The sequence below is a fragment of the Halichoeres trimaculatus genome, unplaced genomic scaffold (assembly GCF_033239565.1).
Source record: "Halichoeres trimaculatus isolate MK-OKI-2021-1 unplaced genomic scaffold, fHalTri1.1 fHalTri1_scaffold_22, whole genome shotgun sequence".
Classification (NCBI taxonomy): domain Eukaryota; kingdom Metazoa; phylum Chordata; class Actinopteri; order Labriformes; family Labridae; genus Halichoeres; species Halichoeres trimaculatus.
In genome coordinates, this window is record NW_027437200.1 from 14,242,151 (window position 1) to 14,257,634 (window position 15,484).

The following is a 15,484-nucleotide window of genomic DNA, read 5'->3' on the forward strand; positions in this document are numbered from 1 at the left end:
GGAAATGTCTCATGAGCTTGTAAAATTGAGTAGAAAGACTGTAAAAATTAATTTCATCTAACCACATTGGAGTACATGCACTCCCAAATGATTAAGACTCTAGCAGCAATTACGAAGAAGCCGTAAAAGGCTCTTTCTTTTATTATACACAGAATAAAACTGAGCTTCAGGTCAAGTTCTCCTCCACTTTCTTGTTCACGGCGAATCCCTAATTCATCCCTCGTTCATCAAGGCTTGAGTTTTTCAGTTTGTTCAGTGTGCTATTATAAGTCTGCACAGAATTGGCAAGCACACTTTAATGAATCTGAAGTGGTCTGGATTGCATTGAGACAATCACTTCTTTGTGATTTACAAGAGTGGGGTAAGAGATTTCACACAATTATACTGCCCCTTCACTGAGGGAGGGGAGCACCTCATGGGAGTGCCTCAGATCTCAAAACACCACCAACTGATGCCCAAGCGAATGTCATAGTTTCATCTTGGAGAAAGTGTTGTCATCACTGTGAGGTTATGGTGGAAAAGAAATGATGAAAAGAAAAAGTGGGGGACCCGATAAACCATTCTGTGGTTTCTCTTTGGCGAGACAGAGCATAGGCTTCATAAAACAATGTAGGGATGCACCGATATGAAAATTTTGGCCAACACTGATATCCCATATTAATATTGCTGTTATGGCCGATAGTCGAAATTTACCGATATCAATATTGATGAAAAAAAACAAAAACAATCTGAGATAATCAAATTGTGAACATACTGAAAAGCATGCAAACAAAATTTTTCAATATATCCCTCTTTTAGGTAGCTTTGGTGTTTACATGGTCATTGAAAACAATATTATTTGGGTCTTGAAAGATCATTCAAGATACTCTGAAAATGGCTGGCAGCTAATGAGTAAATGCCAATGCCAATATGTTAGAAAAAATGATATGATATTCAGGGATGGGTACCGAATTAGGTACATTTACTACATTTACATAAACTGTATAATAACTGGAATTTATAAGTATATTCCAATTGTTTTAGTCCTTAACTTAGATGTGGGTTTTGATGTCATAAGCGTCAATGTTTTCTTTACTTTCACAAAACTGTTTTCAGTTTACTTTTTACAGTGTACTTAGGGATGGGTACCAAATTAGGTACTTTTATAGGTACTTACCGATTTCTGTCAAAAGTACCTGGTATCGATTCACTTAAAATTAAAAGGTACCATGTTTAGGTACCTAAATGCGTCCTTGAGACTGTGAGGGAGTGGAAGAGTAGATGATTTTCCATGCTGGACATGAACACAGCATTACACGGATAAAGACTGAACAATAAATATATGAAATTGAAAAAAGAAATAACATTTTATTATTAAAACAAATTGACATTTTTTGCCACATTGACACAAAAAGTGCCAAAAATTGGTACTCTTGAGTACCGATACCAAGGTACCCATCCCTACTGCTATTGATACTGACATATCGTGCATTCCTAAAACAATGGGTGCAGTAACTGCGACTCCACCCATTGGCTTCTAGTGAGATGTTTTTGATGGTGGTCACCATATTGGAAAAGCTACCTAGACATTACTTTGGTCAACCTAGCAACAGCAACCTCAACTAGACTGGTGTTAATGTTTGTCTTCCAAGCCCTCATATCACCTCACATGCATGTTAAAATCAACCTCAATGCAATGTGTGCTAATAAATAAATTTAGTTCAACATCCAGAACCTGCTCTTGATCCAGGCTGTAAACATGTAAAATCCTGTTTAAAAATTAACATTTTAGCCAAGGCCTGACAAGAGTACAACTTGGCTTTTGGAGCCAGCATCAAGTGCACACTTTTCTTTTCTTTTCTATTTTTTACATGTTCACTTCATTTTCAGCCAGCTCTACAAAAAGGTAAAGAAATGTCTTTGAATTTCAAATCTTGGTGTTATTCTTAGGAATGAGAAGTAGTAACTTGTGGAGATCTTTACCAACTCCAAAAAAATATTCTGCAGTCTTGCTCCAAAATACAGCAATGTTTTGGTAGAGTGGACAAAAAAGACTGTGGTGACTATGTTTTCTAATCAGTGTTTTACCTAAGAATTCTGAATCATTAAGTAGCTTTTTCTTTCCCCTTGAAGATCGGACAAAACATTAAATTCTGATTGTCACACATGTTCATCCATATTTGTGAGACCTGTGTACCACCCCAACAGGCATGTTTTGTAACTGGAGCTACCATGCTAAAAAGGCCTGAACAATATTTACACTTTCCTTAACCTAAAAAAAAAAAAACATGTAATACTTTCATTATTACCAAGAAGGATTGAAAAATGTCTGCAGATCAAAATAGTTGAAAACTGTTGCGTCTACGGTTCTGTTGTCTCTGATCACATGACCAAAATATGTGTGTTAGTCATACAAATGACAGCTTTATGGCTCAGTTTTGACGTTTAAATTATAGATTTCCCCATGAATCACTTTGGACTCATACTAGCTTGGACGAATGATGTAACCAATAACCAATCAAGGGAGTGCTTTGTTAAAGTCATCTCTGACCAAACTGGGAACAAGGTCTCTGCCAGTGCAGGATGTGGTAAGAAAGGGTGGGGAGTGTTCTCGGGTCAGCCATTTCATATTTTCTATGATGGAGGTTTTAATGTTTTAAATGTGAGGGAAGAGTTTGCACCACTGTAAAATTTTTAAACTCTATGTTTAAACCGAGGTGAAGAGCATAATTATGGGTCTCCTGCATTATGGAATATGATACAAACTTGCAGTAATGAAACTGGGTAAACAAAATGATTTCACTTTGTGTGGCCTTGCCTTCTCATAACTCTGAATTTTTATTGCTGGTGTTATTTAGCATTCATTTGCTACAAACAGAGACTGCAAAAGAACAAACACAATGAAGGAAGGAGTTTTATTAGGAGGGTGCGTTTCTCTGTCTAAACTACCCAATTATTTTAAGACCATGATAGCTGTTATCTGATAAATAGATGAATAATTAAATCTGATGGTATACAGAACAACAAATGAACAGGATTCAGTATTTATTAATAAATGATTAAGTGTTTACTTAGAATGAGCAAGAACAAATTTAAGATGTGTCATTTCGCAAACAGCATGTCTTTGTGTTTATTTTTTTTATCAAGAAATTTAGCATCGTGGAGTGCAGCAGTAAACACAACAAGACGGGTTAAAATGTGGCATATGACGTAAAATTATGGAGAGTTGGACTCGACATTGATTTGACATGTGGACAGAAATCATATCCTGACATTTATTTGTACCTGATTTCAGCACCAGGAAAACACACGATGTAAAGCCTGAAAGCTACAAAAGCCTCTACATGATTCAATTTACAGTATTTGAGTATTTGAGTATTTGACTCAACTTTTTGCCTATATTCTTGAAATGAAAATGCATTTACTTTTGTGCATTTTCATTTTCATGTTTGCATTTTCATTTGAATTTTGTCCTGAATGTTTCCATAGAGACAAAGTGAAAAGTGGGAGCAAATGATTTGCACTTCTTGGTGCTATCAGTCCCCATAGCTCATTCAGTTCTGCTGGTGCTGCAGCTTGCTAATGCTAGCAGTATAGCAAAAGTTCAGGTGAAATAAGTCTTGTAGCTAAAGTATGTAACCACTTTTCTATAAAGCTTACAGATGGGCAGTCTTCTGGAAAGTTTCTTTCCTCCATATTAAGTCCACATGACTTCACCACTGAGGTCAAGGTGGCAAATTGCTTCACCGGTCCAGTGCAGTGATGTTTCGTCCCTGGATAACCAACTAAGCTAATGATACTCTTGTGAAAGGTAAAAGGTCGGTGTTTGAGTCTTGGAAAGTTGAAGACACAGACCACAGGCTGTGGAAACACACAACAAACCCTCAGCTAACTAGATAATTACCCTAAAACCAGGTCCTGAACAGATCCAGGGAGTCACAGGCCAATGCAAATGGATCATCAATGTCAAAGTCAGTCACAACTAACTGATGGATAATTAGCTTTGATAATACACATTTTGTTCCACAGAACTTTCCTTGGAGCAGCATGATGTTTAACCTGTCTTTATGCTAACAAATGTGAGCTTGTTGAGAGTAAATTCATGTTGCTACATTTCAGTACGTCACTAATATCATTTATATTGGAAAATATTCCAGTTCAGTGGTTGATTTTCTCATATCCGGCAGGGTTTGGAACGTCACTTTTACTTCCCTTTACAGGCAGCCGCAATATTGCATGTCTTTTGAGTTTATGCAAAGCGTTTCCCATTTTCCTCCGACAGCACTCACTCAGAGCAGCCATGGCAAATATCATTAAATGCCCCTGCTAACACTCTACACACACTCTACTCACACATATACACAAACAAACACACATACCAAACAACCTCATCCTTCTCTCTGGCCATACTCATTTTTCCCCCTTCTTTTTCTTCCTGGCTATCGCTCAGTGGCAGTGCACGAGGAAAAGAGAGTGCATTGATCTGCCAAAGTGAGCAGCCATTTCACAGGGCCAGTCTGCGCGCCGCTGCTGTCCCTGAATGGGAATTGCTCATTTCACCTGGCCGCCTAGCCTAAAGCAGACTAGTGGGAAGCCCCCGCTAGAGATGGAGGAGAGGGTGTTTTGGGGGGGAGCTGGAGGAGTCAGGGCCCTGGTCAGGGCTTGGCAGGCGGCAGATAAGAGCTCCTCATGCTGCTCCTGCACGCACTTCCCACTCCCCTCCCTCTCCCTCTTTCTCTCAGTGTCTTTCACACACTCAGACGCACATACACACAGCTTTTCTCCACACATGTGAGCCGCTAATAATAACTTTAGCGTTCTGGTGAGTCAGCCTTCTTTCCTCAGGCAAGGATAAAAGTAAAACATGGTGCCTTTATTGAGTCTGAAATCACTAACTGTGGAATTCCCAGAACAGGGCTTTAGTTCAGCCTGTATCCCATTCACTGCCAGGCTACCATGTGTCCACAAGATCTAATATTGTGTCCTAAGCCGGGTCTGATAGTCTGATAAACAAGCCTGTAAAATATTTATGAGATTCACAAGGGGGACATACTGTACAGGAAGTATGTAGCTTTGTATGAGCGTTGTTGCTGAATAACAGGTAACCGATTTCCTGAGGAACTTATTACTAAAATTAAAATCTCCAGGTTTTGGCAGTATTTCCAACTGTTAATGTTTTATAAAGCCGACATGTCTTTTTTAATTTGAGTCTCTACCCTGCTTGTTTGGCCAAATTTATTATGAAGGAAACTCAATAACTGCCTGGTTTATGCTCGACGCTTGATTTTTCAATTACGCAAGGGCTGCTTTTTAGAGACTGTACAAGACATAGAGATGTGTGAATAGGGGATTGTACAAGGTGCAAAACAACAAAACAAAAGACAATTTTTGATTCAGTGCTTATGTCATTATTATTTAACTAAGTCATTCCTAATCTCAGTGTGTTTTACTTTAATGACCGAACATGACAGTGTTAATTCTGCAAACGTTACTGCTGGACCATACTACAAGAACAGACAAATTTAATATTTTCTTATTAAATATTTTTCTGTATTTAAAATCAACCTTTCAACTTCAATTAAAGAAACTACTAACAATGTGACACTATACTCACCAGGAGAGATAAAACAACTTTAAAGTTTTTGACCATCCAGTTCATGTTCAAGCTTTCGAGAAACACGTAAACAACCTAAAACTATTGGTGATGCCTCTCTGGTCCCCTTTTAACTAGTTTAGACCTAAATTACCTTATTTATTTTATGATAACAAAATGGTGAGCACACTGTAAGCTAGTTGTTGCATCTGCATCAACTCCACCTCTGCATTAAACTAAGACAGCAGATGTTGTGTTTCAAAGACAGGCATTGTCTGAAAAGCAAATAAAGTGTTCATTATGAAATACTTTCTTATGTCCAGAACAAACATTTTCTTCTTTTTTTGAAAAAAAAATCTAATTTTATTAATAATACTTCAGTCAATTAACCAACTTACTCTGCTTTTTACAGATATCTTTTTAGAAGAGTGAACAAGTTTTTTCAAGGCTTTATACCAGGAGTAGGCAACCTTTTCCATGACTTGTGCCACTTCAAAATACACTTGTGCCTCAAGTGCCAATACTTACTTCTTTTATAAAGCTGTTGGTAAATGAGCTGTTTTCATAGTATTTTTGCTGTATTTAAACATTCTCACAGCAGACTTATCTGTCTTCTATCACTGTATCTCGCCACAATGGCCAAGTGTAGGACATTGATGACGTTGTCATCCACAGCCACGCTAAATACAGGAGCATCTTTGAGAGCAGAATTTTGCTGCTGTAACACATTTTCTGGCATTTCACTAACACACCTTTCCACAGCTCTTGCCAAAAAGGGGCATCTCTTTGATTGTGGACATGGTAACCCTCGTCGAATAAAACGTCAGCAGTCAATAAGGAAGACTCTTTTATGTATTCCCCATCAGCGAATGCTTTTCCATGCTTCACACAGCAAGAAATGTTATAACTTCCTTCAGTACAGAATATTTTGAATGTACTGCTCTGTTTAGCATACTTTACTAACACTGTGTTTATTCTCAAAAAGATGCTGCACAACTGATGTCCTAAATACCACACTTTCACAGCAAAGGGTGCATCTTACCTGGTCTCCTCTGGCAATAAATACATTCTCCTTTGTCCAACTATGTTGGGAAGAATGACTTGAACTTGGTCTCTTTGCCATGAATACACCGCTAAATGGATGAAAATTGCAAGCTAGCAGACTGAACTCCCAGGAGATATGTGTTGACGCACTTGCTAGCGATATTTTCGCACTGGTAAGGTCATGATCTAAATTTACTTTTTGATGTTATTAGTTATTTTTTTTGTTAGAACATTTATAGTGTGCTCAGTTTCTTGTCAAGTGTTAAATAGAATACAAAACAATAATTTTATGAGTACTTTATTTATTTATTTATTTATTCATTTTTTGTCCTCTGCCTCATTGTCTGCATGCCAACATAAATAGCCTCAGGTGCCAGCTATGGCACCCGTGCCCTAGGTTGCCTACCCCTGCTATATTCTGTCCTTTTAGTGCCCCTGTAGCTTTAATGATATATAAAAACTATTTTCTGAAACTTTTAAAAATCCTTCATTTCAGCCTCTTTCAAAAGCTTTAATTTAACAGCTGTCTCTTTAAGGCTTCCCGCTCCACAAACCACCTTCCCTCTGATTGGTCAGCCCCCTGGAGGCCTGTTGGTGAGTGAAATATGGGCAGACTTTGGTGTTTGAGGCCCGCCCCTTAAAACCTGTCACGAAGTGATTGTGCTTTTTTTTTTTTTTTAATTAATTTACTTTTTTAAAACTAACCATTTCAGGAAGTTTAAGGATTGATTCAGGAGTTTCTACAATGTTTAAATATGTGGGTTTGAATATTTGTTTGGTTTGGAGATTTTCACTTTTGTAATATTATATCCATGTTTAAAATAAGGAAAAGTATCATGAAGATTAAATGTGTGGATTTATGGCCACCTGAGGCTTCTGTAGTTTGATCCGTATATCTATATCTAAACCTACCACAGCCAGCCCTGACTTGCATATAATCAAAGTCTCCATGCCTCCTGTATCTGCTTCACCTCTCCAGTATCACCCCCTCACCTCTCCATCCTTCATATGTCCGAAACACATTCCATCCAGCCACTCCATTCCCCCACTTCATCCTTCACATGTTCTCAAATTTATTTCTCTCTCCATCTCCTCTCTCTCCACTGGTCAGCCCACTTCCCCTCCCTCCATCTCTGCTATCTCTGCGCCGCTCTCCTTGCTCAGTGACAGTCTCATCACACTCTATCAATCAGGCTTGTGGGGCCCCGGCGCACTATAGCACAGCATCGCACACTGCTAGTCTGGTCCCATCAGTGCCAGTCAGTCTCCTCCACTCCCTCAGTCACTTTAAAAAGGTTTAGGTTGCCAGATATAGTCTGTTTCCCCCTCCTGCCCTGCTATAGGTCAGGAGATCGAGGGATTGAAGTAGCTTAGCTCTTGATTCAACAGCACTTGACATATTCTCTGGCCTTTCTCTTCACTCAAAATTAGCAGACTTCCTCTCAAACAAAGATGGATGGATGGATGTATTACTAGTTCAAATTTGCTTGGTAAGTTTGAAAATTGAACAAAACACAGGATTTGAAGTCCTCCCCCTGCCGTGCCACATTGAGTTCAAGGAAATGTAAAATGATGCCAAACAGAGGTCAGAATTTTCCTTCCCTCTGCTCTCTTACCTGCCGCAGGCCTCATCCTGTGGTTGAAGTCTCAGGAAAGAGAACTGCAAGATGAGAAACACAGAGAGGGACAGGAAAGTGAGGAATCCTGCCATATACAGAGTGGAAATTATGGGTGTAGTATTAAAGCTTCTGGAATATTTCTGGGCAACTCAATTTCAATCAAAGAAACAAAAAAAGACAATATTTGAAAGTTAAATACAAAAAAGAATCTTATTTTGATTGTAATTTGTTTATTTTCTGTATATTTGAAGCTCCTGTGTGTTGCTTTCCTTCATTTCATCTTGGGCTCCCCGTAGGTAAAACTGTCTCAGCCGATCTTGTTTCATAAAGTCACAGTCACATTTTTTAATCCTATTTTAATCTTACTTTGCATTTTTCCAATTAGAATTAACCTACCACACCACAGATGTTGTAAGACTTTGAAAAAAAATGGATAGAAAGAACCAGAGCTCTCGAAGGTGCTCCTGTTAGCAACCCATGCAGCCCAGTGATAAGCATGTGCATCACAATCTGGATAGATGGACTTCTCAGGAAGTTAACATTTCTTTCATTATTAAGAGCAAACAAGATATTTCAGACAAGAGAAGGGAGAAAAAATACTATTCTGCTAAAAAATAAAAAATATAATCAAAAATGTTTTGTAAAATACACATTGGCTGTCTTCCAAACCACCTACTACACTAGCAGTGCCTACTATTTTGGCCAAAATTCAGTATCTAGTAGACAGCATGCAAAAACTTGCAAAATCTGCAGTCTGCCAACAATCTCCTGATGTCCTACTGATTCAGGAAAATTTCTCAGTATGCAACGTACCAGTCTACTTGGCATATTGTTTCCCATTACGCATGGCACTAACACTATTTTTCAATATGGGTGGCAGGTTTAGGTGAATTACCGCCATCTACTGTAATGAGTCAGTGCTACAACTACAACACAACATTAATGTTAGACAATCTGTGAAATACAAGTGAAGTGATGTGACAGAAACACCAATAAATCTTGTCACTTCTAGTTGTAAAAGAGGTGTTTACTTCTACAAATTCACTAAAGCCCATATAAACTAATAAGTACCTTTTTTTTTAACCATACAAGGATTACATTGACGTGGTTTTTTCCATAAACTATAAAAATAATAACTCAATCCCTTCCAGATTTATTAAAATAATCAATATAACTGTTGTTTTAGATTAAGAAATAAAATATGATTTATTTGCTGTGGTATGATTAACAAAGTCATCAGCTGGAGCTCTGCCTTCCAAAACTGAAAACCAGAGTAGTACACTACAAAACAGACCCAATAGAACCGTCATACTACATGCTATGGGAAAGCAGTAGGCAGTATGCAGTGCCTACCACACACTACATCCACACGTAGTATGTAGTTGACGGTTAGGAAAACAGCCCTTGTCTTTCATTAAATTAGTCAGTTTCCTCACTGCCATTGTTTAACAAAATGTGTCTCATAATCAGCTGCTCTTGAGTGACATAGAACCCAGAACATTAATGTAACAAACAGTAACACCATCACTAATTTCAGGTATATTCTGCTTGGTATAAAACACCCAATAAAAATATTTCTCATCACAATGAATTTAAGTACAACAATATATGGCAAAGTACAGTTCTGTAATTTGCTTGCATATACATCTTGAGCTGGGAACTCTTTCTTTGCCCCAACCCCCCATTCTTTGGACATGTGAGCCTTGTCGAGTGAAGTCTGTAACAATAACTTTATTTTAATCAATAATAAATAATGATAAAATGTTTCACCCTTTAACTTTGGGTGAAAAAAAACAGGGAGAGCAGAGATGGGAGCCTGGAAACGCGCCTCCCTTTGATAGCATCAGTGACCAGTCTGAAGTCATCAGGGAACCCTTGCAACTCAGACAGCAGCAGCACAATAAAAATCACATGACCACAATCACATGGGTGAAAAGCAAACAATATTGGTGCTCTGGGTTTAAGCAGTTTATTCCGAGCATTTTGCATTAAAAGAAAACTCCACTTGTGCTTGATTTAACTTCTTAAGACCTGGAGTCCACATACGTGGACATGACATTTCTGCCTCTCAGACCCATGATACTTCTTGTTTTAAAACTTTGACCTGTTAGCCACATTTAGAGACACTGCCCACATCATCTTTGGGTGAAATCACAACATTACACCCGTTTTAGGGAAAAAAAAAACCCCAATGTATTCAAGTACAATAACACTAACAGAGAACTCATAACACAAATAATCAAACTCCCAGCGCAAAGACTAGGATTAGTTATTACACTTATTCAGTCTTACTTATTCTAAATAGCAAGGAGACTAAAAAAATGCACGCCAGACAAAAGCTCAGGTCTTAAGAGGTTAACTTACTAACTTTTATTCCTAATGCTACTAGCATATTGGAGTGATAGTTGTTTACCACCAAAGTTCCATCAAGTAAAAACCAGCAAACAAGGTTACCCTATAAATACCGATTTAATTATCAGACAGCTCGTTTGAAAGCAAATTTGTTTATTCTCAGAATTTAAAACGAACTGTCTGCAAAAAATCAGAATAGGCACTTCAGTAGTATTAAAACTAACAAAGGAATAGCCAGAACATTTGCAGTGTGCAACTGATTGGCATATTTGCAAATGTTTTTGTCAGTTGACTAGAAAAAAAACATGCATTTCAGTTCGTTAATAACAAAAACAAGGAGCACCAACCAAGGAATTATGTACAAATGAACTTAACCACTGAGGATTTGCAGTTAAAGCTCTTCTGCTTTTCATCTCATTGGTCGATTGACTCGCTGCCATTATAAAGAAAATATTTATCCTCATGTAAACACACAGAATACTTGTTTTGTAACCAAATTTCAGCCAAAGGAGCAGCAAATTGCAAGTGCAGTGGAGAATGACTTCACCACAGTTATCGATTGGCTTTGTGAATCATAATGAAAACAAGTGTAATTACATTTTCCTTTAAGTAGCACAACAAATTAGGCTGGTGAGTTATTCTGGAAGCAAAAGAAGGAGAGAAAGAGTGTAGACTCCAGCATTTAATGTGCTGGGAAGATTTTCTCAGGCTGTTTTCTTGCTAAATGCTTTTCGCAGATGCTGCTGCGCCCATACAAGCCTGTGGACTCGTATTCTTGTAAATGATTAGCTGCTTATTTAACCAACAGGGAGGAATGTGCTTTGGGTGGGTACAACAAAAATGAGTTGGGGATAAACATTTCTTTCCTTTGCTACACTGGCTGAGCTTTAATTTGACTCATTATCTTTTCAAAAACGTTAATGTAGGGCTTTATGGCAGCCCAATGAGATGATTAGCAGTGATGATTATGAATGCCGTGATTACAGTAGACTTTCGGCCCAATACTTCTCATTTGTGGGGGCAATTTTCTGTGTGAATGAAGTCGCTGGTTTCTGTGCAAAAGCAGAAACAAGCCGACTTCATTCTTAGTATTAAAAGTCGTCACAGACATTAGTGGGGGTAAAATTTGGAGTTTTAGGGCACTAGCATGTGCTAACAAAATTAGCCAGGTTTGACTTCATCAAATGTGTGCTTTGCTAAGTCAGTCACCAGTTATCTGGCTTCTCCCCTGTACACCCTGTTCATGCTAATGAATCCACAAATTAAATTGTAGAACAGAGGAATATTAGGGCGCCTGCCGTTTTGATGTGGCGAGGAATACTCAATTAGGCCGGATTTGGCCCCCGTAATTATTACATTATAGCTCAGATAAGTGTTCAATGGCAACAAACGCTTTGATGGACTCCGACGGGTGAGGGAAGACAGAAAATGCCAGAACAGAAGAGCAAAGGGTTGAATAAAAAAAAAAAAGAAAAAAAAAGAAAGAAAAAAAAAGTGAGAAAGTGACAAGAAAGCTATCGCGCCCAAGCCCCTGTCTGCAGCAGCCATATTTCATTACACAGCACCGAAGCTTAGGAGGCAATCAAGCATATTTAGCCATCCTCACCCCCCCCTCTCCCCCCCATCCCCCAAAGCAATTATTACTCCCCAGTTTTTTACTGTGCTTTGCCATGGGGAAAATGAACCGCAGTACTTATCAGCTCAATGCATACACAAGTGACTGGGGTGGAGGACATGTAGGTGTGTGTGTGTGTGTGTGTGAGACGAAGGGCATGCGCTTGTGTTTATGTTTTTTTGGGAGGGGAGGGGGAGTCGAGTGGGCGAGCTGACCACTAGTGAGCAATAGGTTACCTCTTTCAATCCTATTAGCAGGGTAACATCAGCACATTTAGGGGCAGCAGGCGGAGCGTGCACAGATACAGAGATAACCATAAACATGTCACCAAAAATGCATTGTTATTTGCATTCATATTGGAAAGAGCCAAATTGATGGGGGGTCAAACAGGGAAGGTGAGGGTTTATGACCTGTGCATAGCTCTGCTGTCAGCAGCTCTGATCTATCGGAGCGGCCAGCCTTGTCGGGCTTTACGCCTGATTATATTATCATGGCTGACGATCAATGTCGATGAATGATCGTTGGACGGCACAGGGGAGTAGACTGAATACAGCAGAATGCAAACAGTACATTATTTAGTAATAGAGGCAATGGAATCCTGAAGTCATCTAGTTAAGTGATGCATTGCGTGTCAGCTGCAGTACAAAACACTTTCTAAAAGCTTCAACTGTCTTTCTCTTTTATTCAGTCTTTCGAGGCTAATGTGGCAGTAATAGAGCAAAGCAAAAGAGCAGTAACATAAAAAGAAAAAAAACAAACATACTTCACTATCCTGTGTGTTCAGAGCGGCTAATGTGCGCTCATTTGGGCGGCACAGCCGCCAACTGCAGCATTAGTCCCCATCTGGGGACTTGTGTTTCTGTGAAAGTGCTCCTCCATTTGTGAGACTCTTCAGTTCTGGGCATCCTTCCCCCGAGCTCATAACTCAGTGCTCCCTCTATCACTCCCATGCGACTGGCTGTCATAATCATCAGCATTATGCTACCTCAATGGGCCTGATTTACAAGTCTGGACATGGCAGCAGCTCTGCGGGTAAACATGGAGCTGTTTGCTACCGCCAGGCCTATTTCTCTCAACTGCATCTAATAGGAGTAGAGACTGATATTCATGGCAGAAAAAGGAGCTGTTCAGATTTGTGATTTGTTTACATGACTGCAGTAAACCCCTTTGAAAAGATCTTGGAAGTCTCAATACAAGCTTGATTTGCAAAGACACCATGTCATTAAGGTTGCACTGTGGAGCATAGATACAATTATTTATTAGGTTCTAACATCATTAGAATAGTTTATTTCTGAAAAATATTGTACTTTAACTTTTCAGGCAAAACTAATCATAAACCAAACATAAATGACCTGTTGACCTTTCATAATCAACTCTGACCACAAAGAGGCCAAATCATCAATTATTTAATCTCCCTTGACAATCAGTTTGCATGTATGATAAGAAGTTAAAAAATGTTCACCGATAGATTTTATTGACTTCCATGTATTTTTTGAAAACTGGAAATACTTTTTTTTTTATTTTTCAAAAAAGAGTGTTTTTTTGTGCTGCAGTTATGGGAATGATGCTACTATAGACTATTCCTAAAATGAGTTAATGTATTATAAAACCTGACTTTTTTTTTTCAATTTGATTTATTAAAACTCTTTTATTTTATATACTTTAAGATTGATTATAGTGTCTGCCAAAAATTCAGTTTTGAATTTAGAATGGGGAAAACTATGGTCCATTGACATTCACCACTGTTCCTGATACCTAAAAGATAACCTGGGCTTTCTTTCTTTCTTTCTTGCTAATATCTAAAAGCCAACCTAGACTTTTTTTCTTTCTTTCTTTCTTTCTTTCTTTCTTTCTTTCTTTCTTTCTTTCTTTCTTTCTTTCTTTCTTTCTCTTTGGTTGAATTCATTAATTCACTAAGGCCTATAATCTGGAATAACTGAACAATAAGACACTTGTTCATGTTTTCTTTGAATGGCAGTTAGATTTAAAATGTAAAATTTAAAAAAAAAAAAATGGTACAACTGTTTAAAATATCTTATTTTCCATGCACAATGGGGAATGTCAATTAGAATAGAAGTGCACCACTTTTCCTTAAACATGTACTTCCCCAGCCAGTCTTTAATTCAGGAAAACAATGCATCAGTTTGGTTTAACTTAGCTACATTGTTCCATTTAACCCGTCAACGTAAAACCCCTTTGTTTTTTGTAGGGAAAAATATATATTACTTAAAGTGTCACTATATTGTTCAAATTTTCATTGCATATTGAGACTTTCCTTTGGTAAGCTGTTGTACTACATGCTAATCCATCTCCAACAGGTAGATGGCTCAATGTGAACCCTTCTGTTGAAATTGCCTGTTTCTCCCCAAACCCCTCATTTTTTACAGCAAGATTTAAATTTAAGGAATCATTTTATAATTTATTTCACATGTAATTTTCCTTTGATTTGTTAATAAATGAAATTTAAATTGCAGCAGCTGTGCCAATCAAAGCTCAAATGAGACTACAATGTACCCCTGCATTACCCTGCACACTGTAAAGAAGCTTTAGATATTGAAATGCAGCCTCTTTCATCGACTAATGATACGTCTTATTCAGTGTCTCTGGACTTTGATCACAGTTTTTCCACCTTCAGGCAGCACCTGGCCCTTTCCATACCCTCTATAATATTATATTAGCCTGTATTCATCCACATATTGCGCCTGCTAAGTGATGGGGCACATAAATCAATTTTTATACATACACACACACAATAACAGTTATATGCCGCTTCCAAACTGCCTGCTGATAGCTGCCATTTCTTATCACTGGGGTTGAATATAGCGCCGGTATGGAGGCACTTTTGCTTGCAGTCGAAATGACAGAGACTGAGAGAGAGAAGGAATGCATTTTTGTTCAAATTACTTAAGCTGCCTACAAAGCTGCCCGTAAAGCCGCATGGTTATGAGCGTTCACTGAAAGAGAAGGGAGGCTTGTACAGAAAACAGACTTGATGACAGAGATTGAGCCTGATATTACTGTGGATTTCTTTCTCATTTTGTTGTTTCCTGGTTTTCAGAACCAAGAGTTTCATGTTTTTGTTTTTATTTGTATGTACAAAAAGTCAAGCTGAAAAAGAGCAACGAAATTCACGTGTGATGATTTCACTAAGTAAAGCAACATCTTTCTCAGGAAACATAAACAGTTTGTCCTTCTCTGATTCTTTGCTTTATATTTCTGCCCCTCAGAAATAAAAAAAGTGAGCACAGTTCCACCATCTGCAGCAACCATAAGAAACGGCTA

At 38.3% G+C, this 15,484-nt stretch overlaps 1 protein-coding gene across 24 annotated transcripts in view; it reads right to left on the reverse strand.

Moving 5' to 3' along the window:
- LOC141784311 (receptor-type tyrosine-protein phosphatase delta) overlaps positions 1-15,484 on the reverse strand; it is a 471,971-nt gene that overhangs the window by 239,841 nt on the left and 216,646 nt on the right. For all 24 annotated transcript variants that reach the window (XM_074662121.1, XM_074662118.1, XM_074662109.1 and 21 more), the window contains exon 7: positions 8,233-8,276. The gene's annotated coding sequence lies outside the window, so the exon portion shown is untranslated. The remainder of the gene's footprint in view (positions 1-8,232; positions 8,277-15,484) is intronic.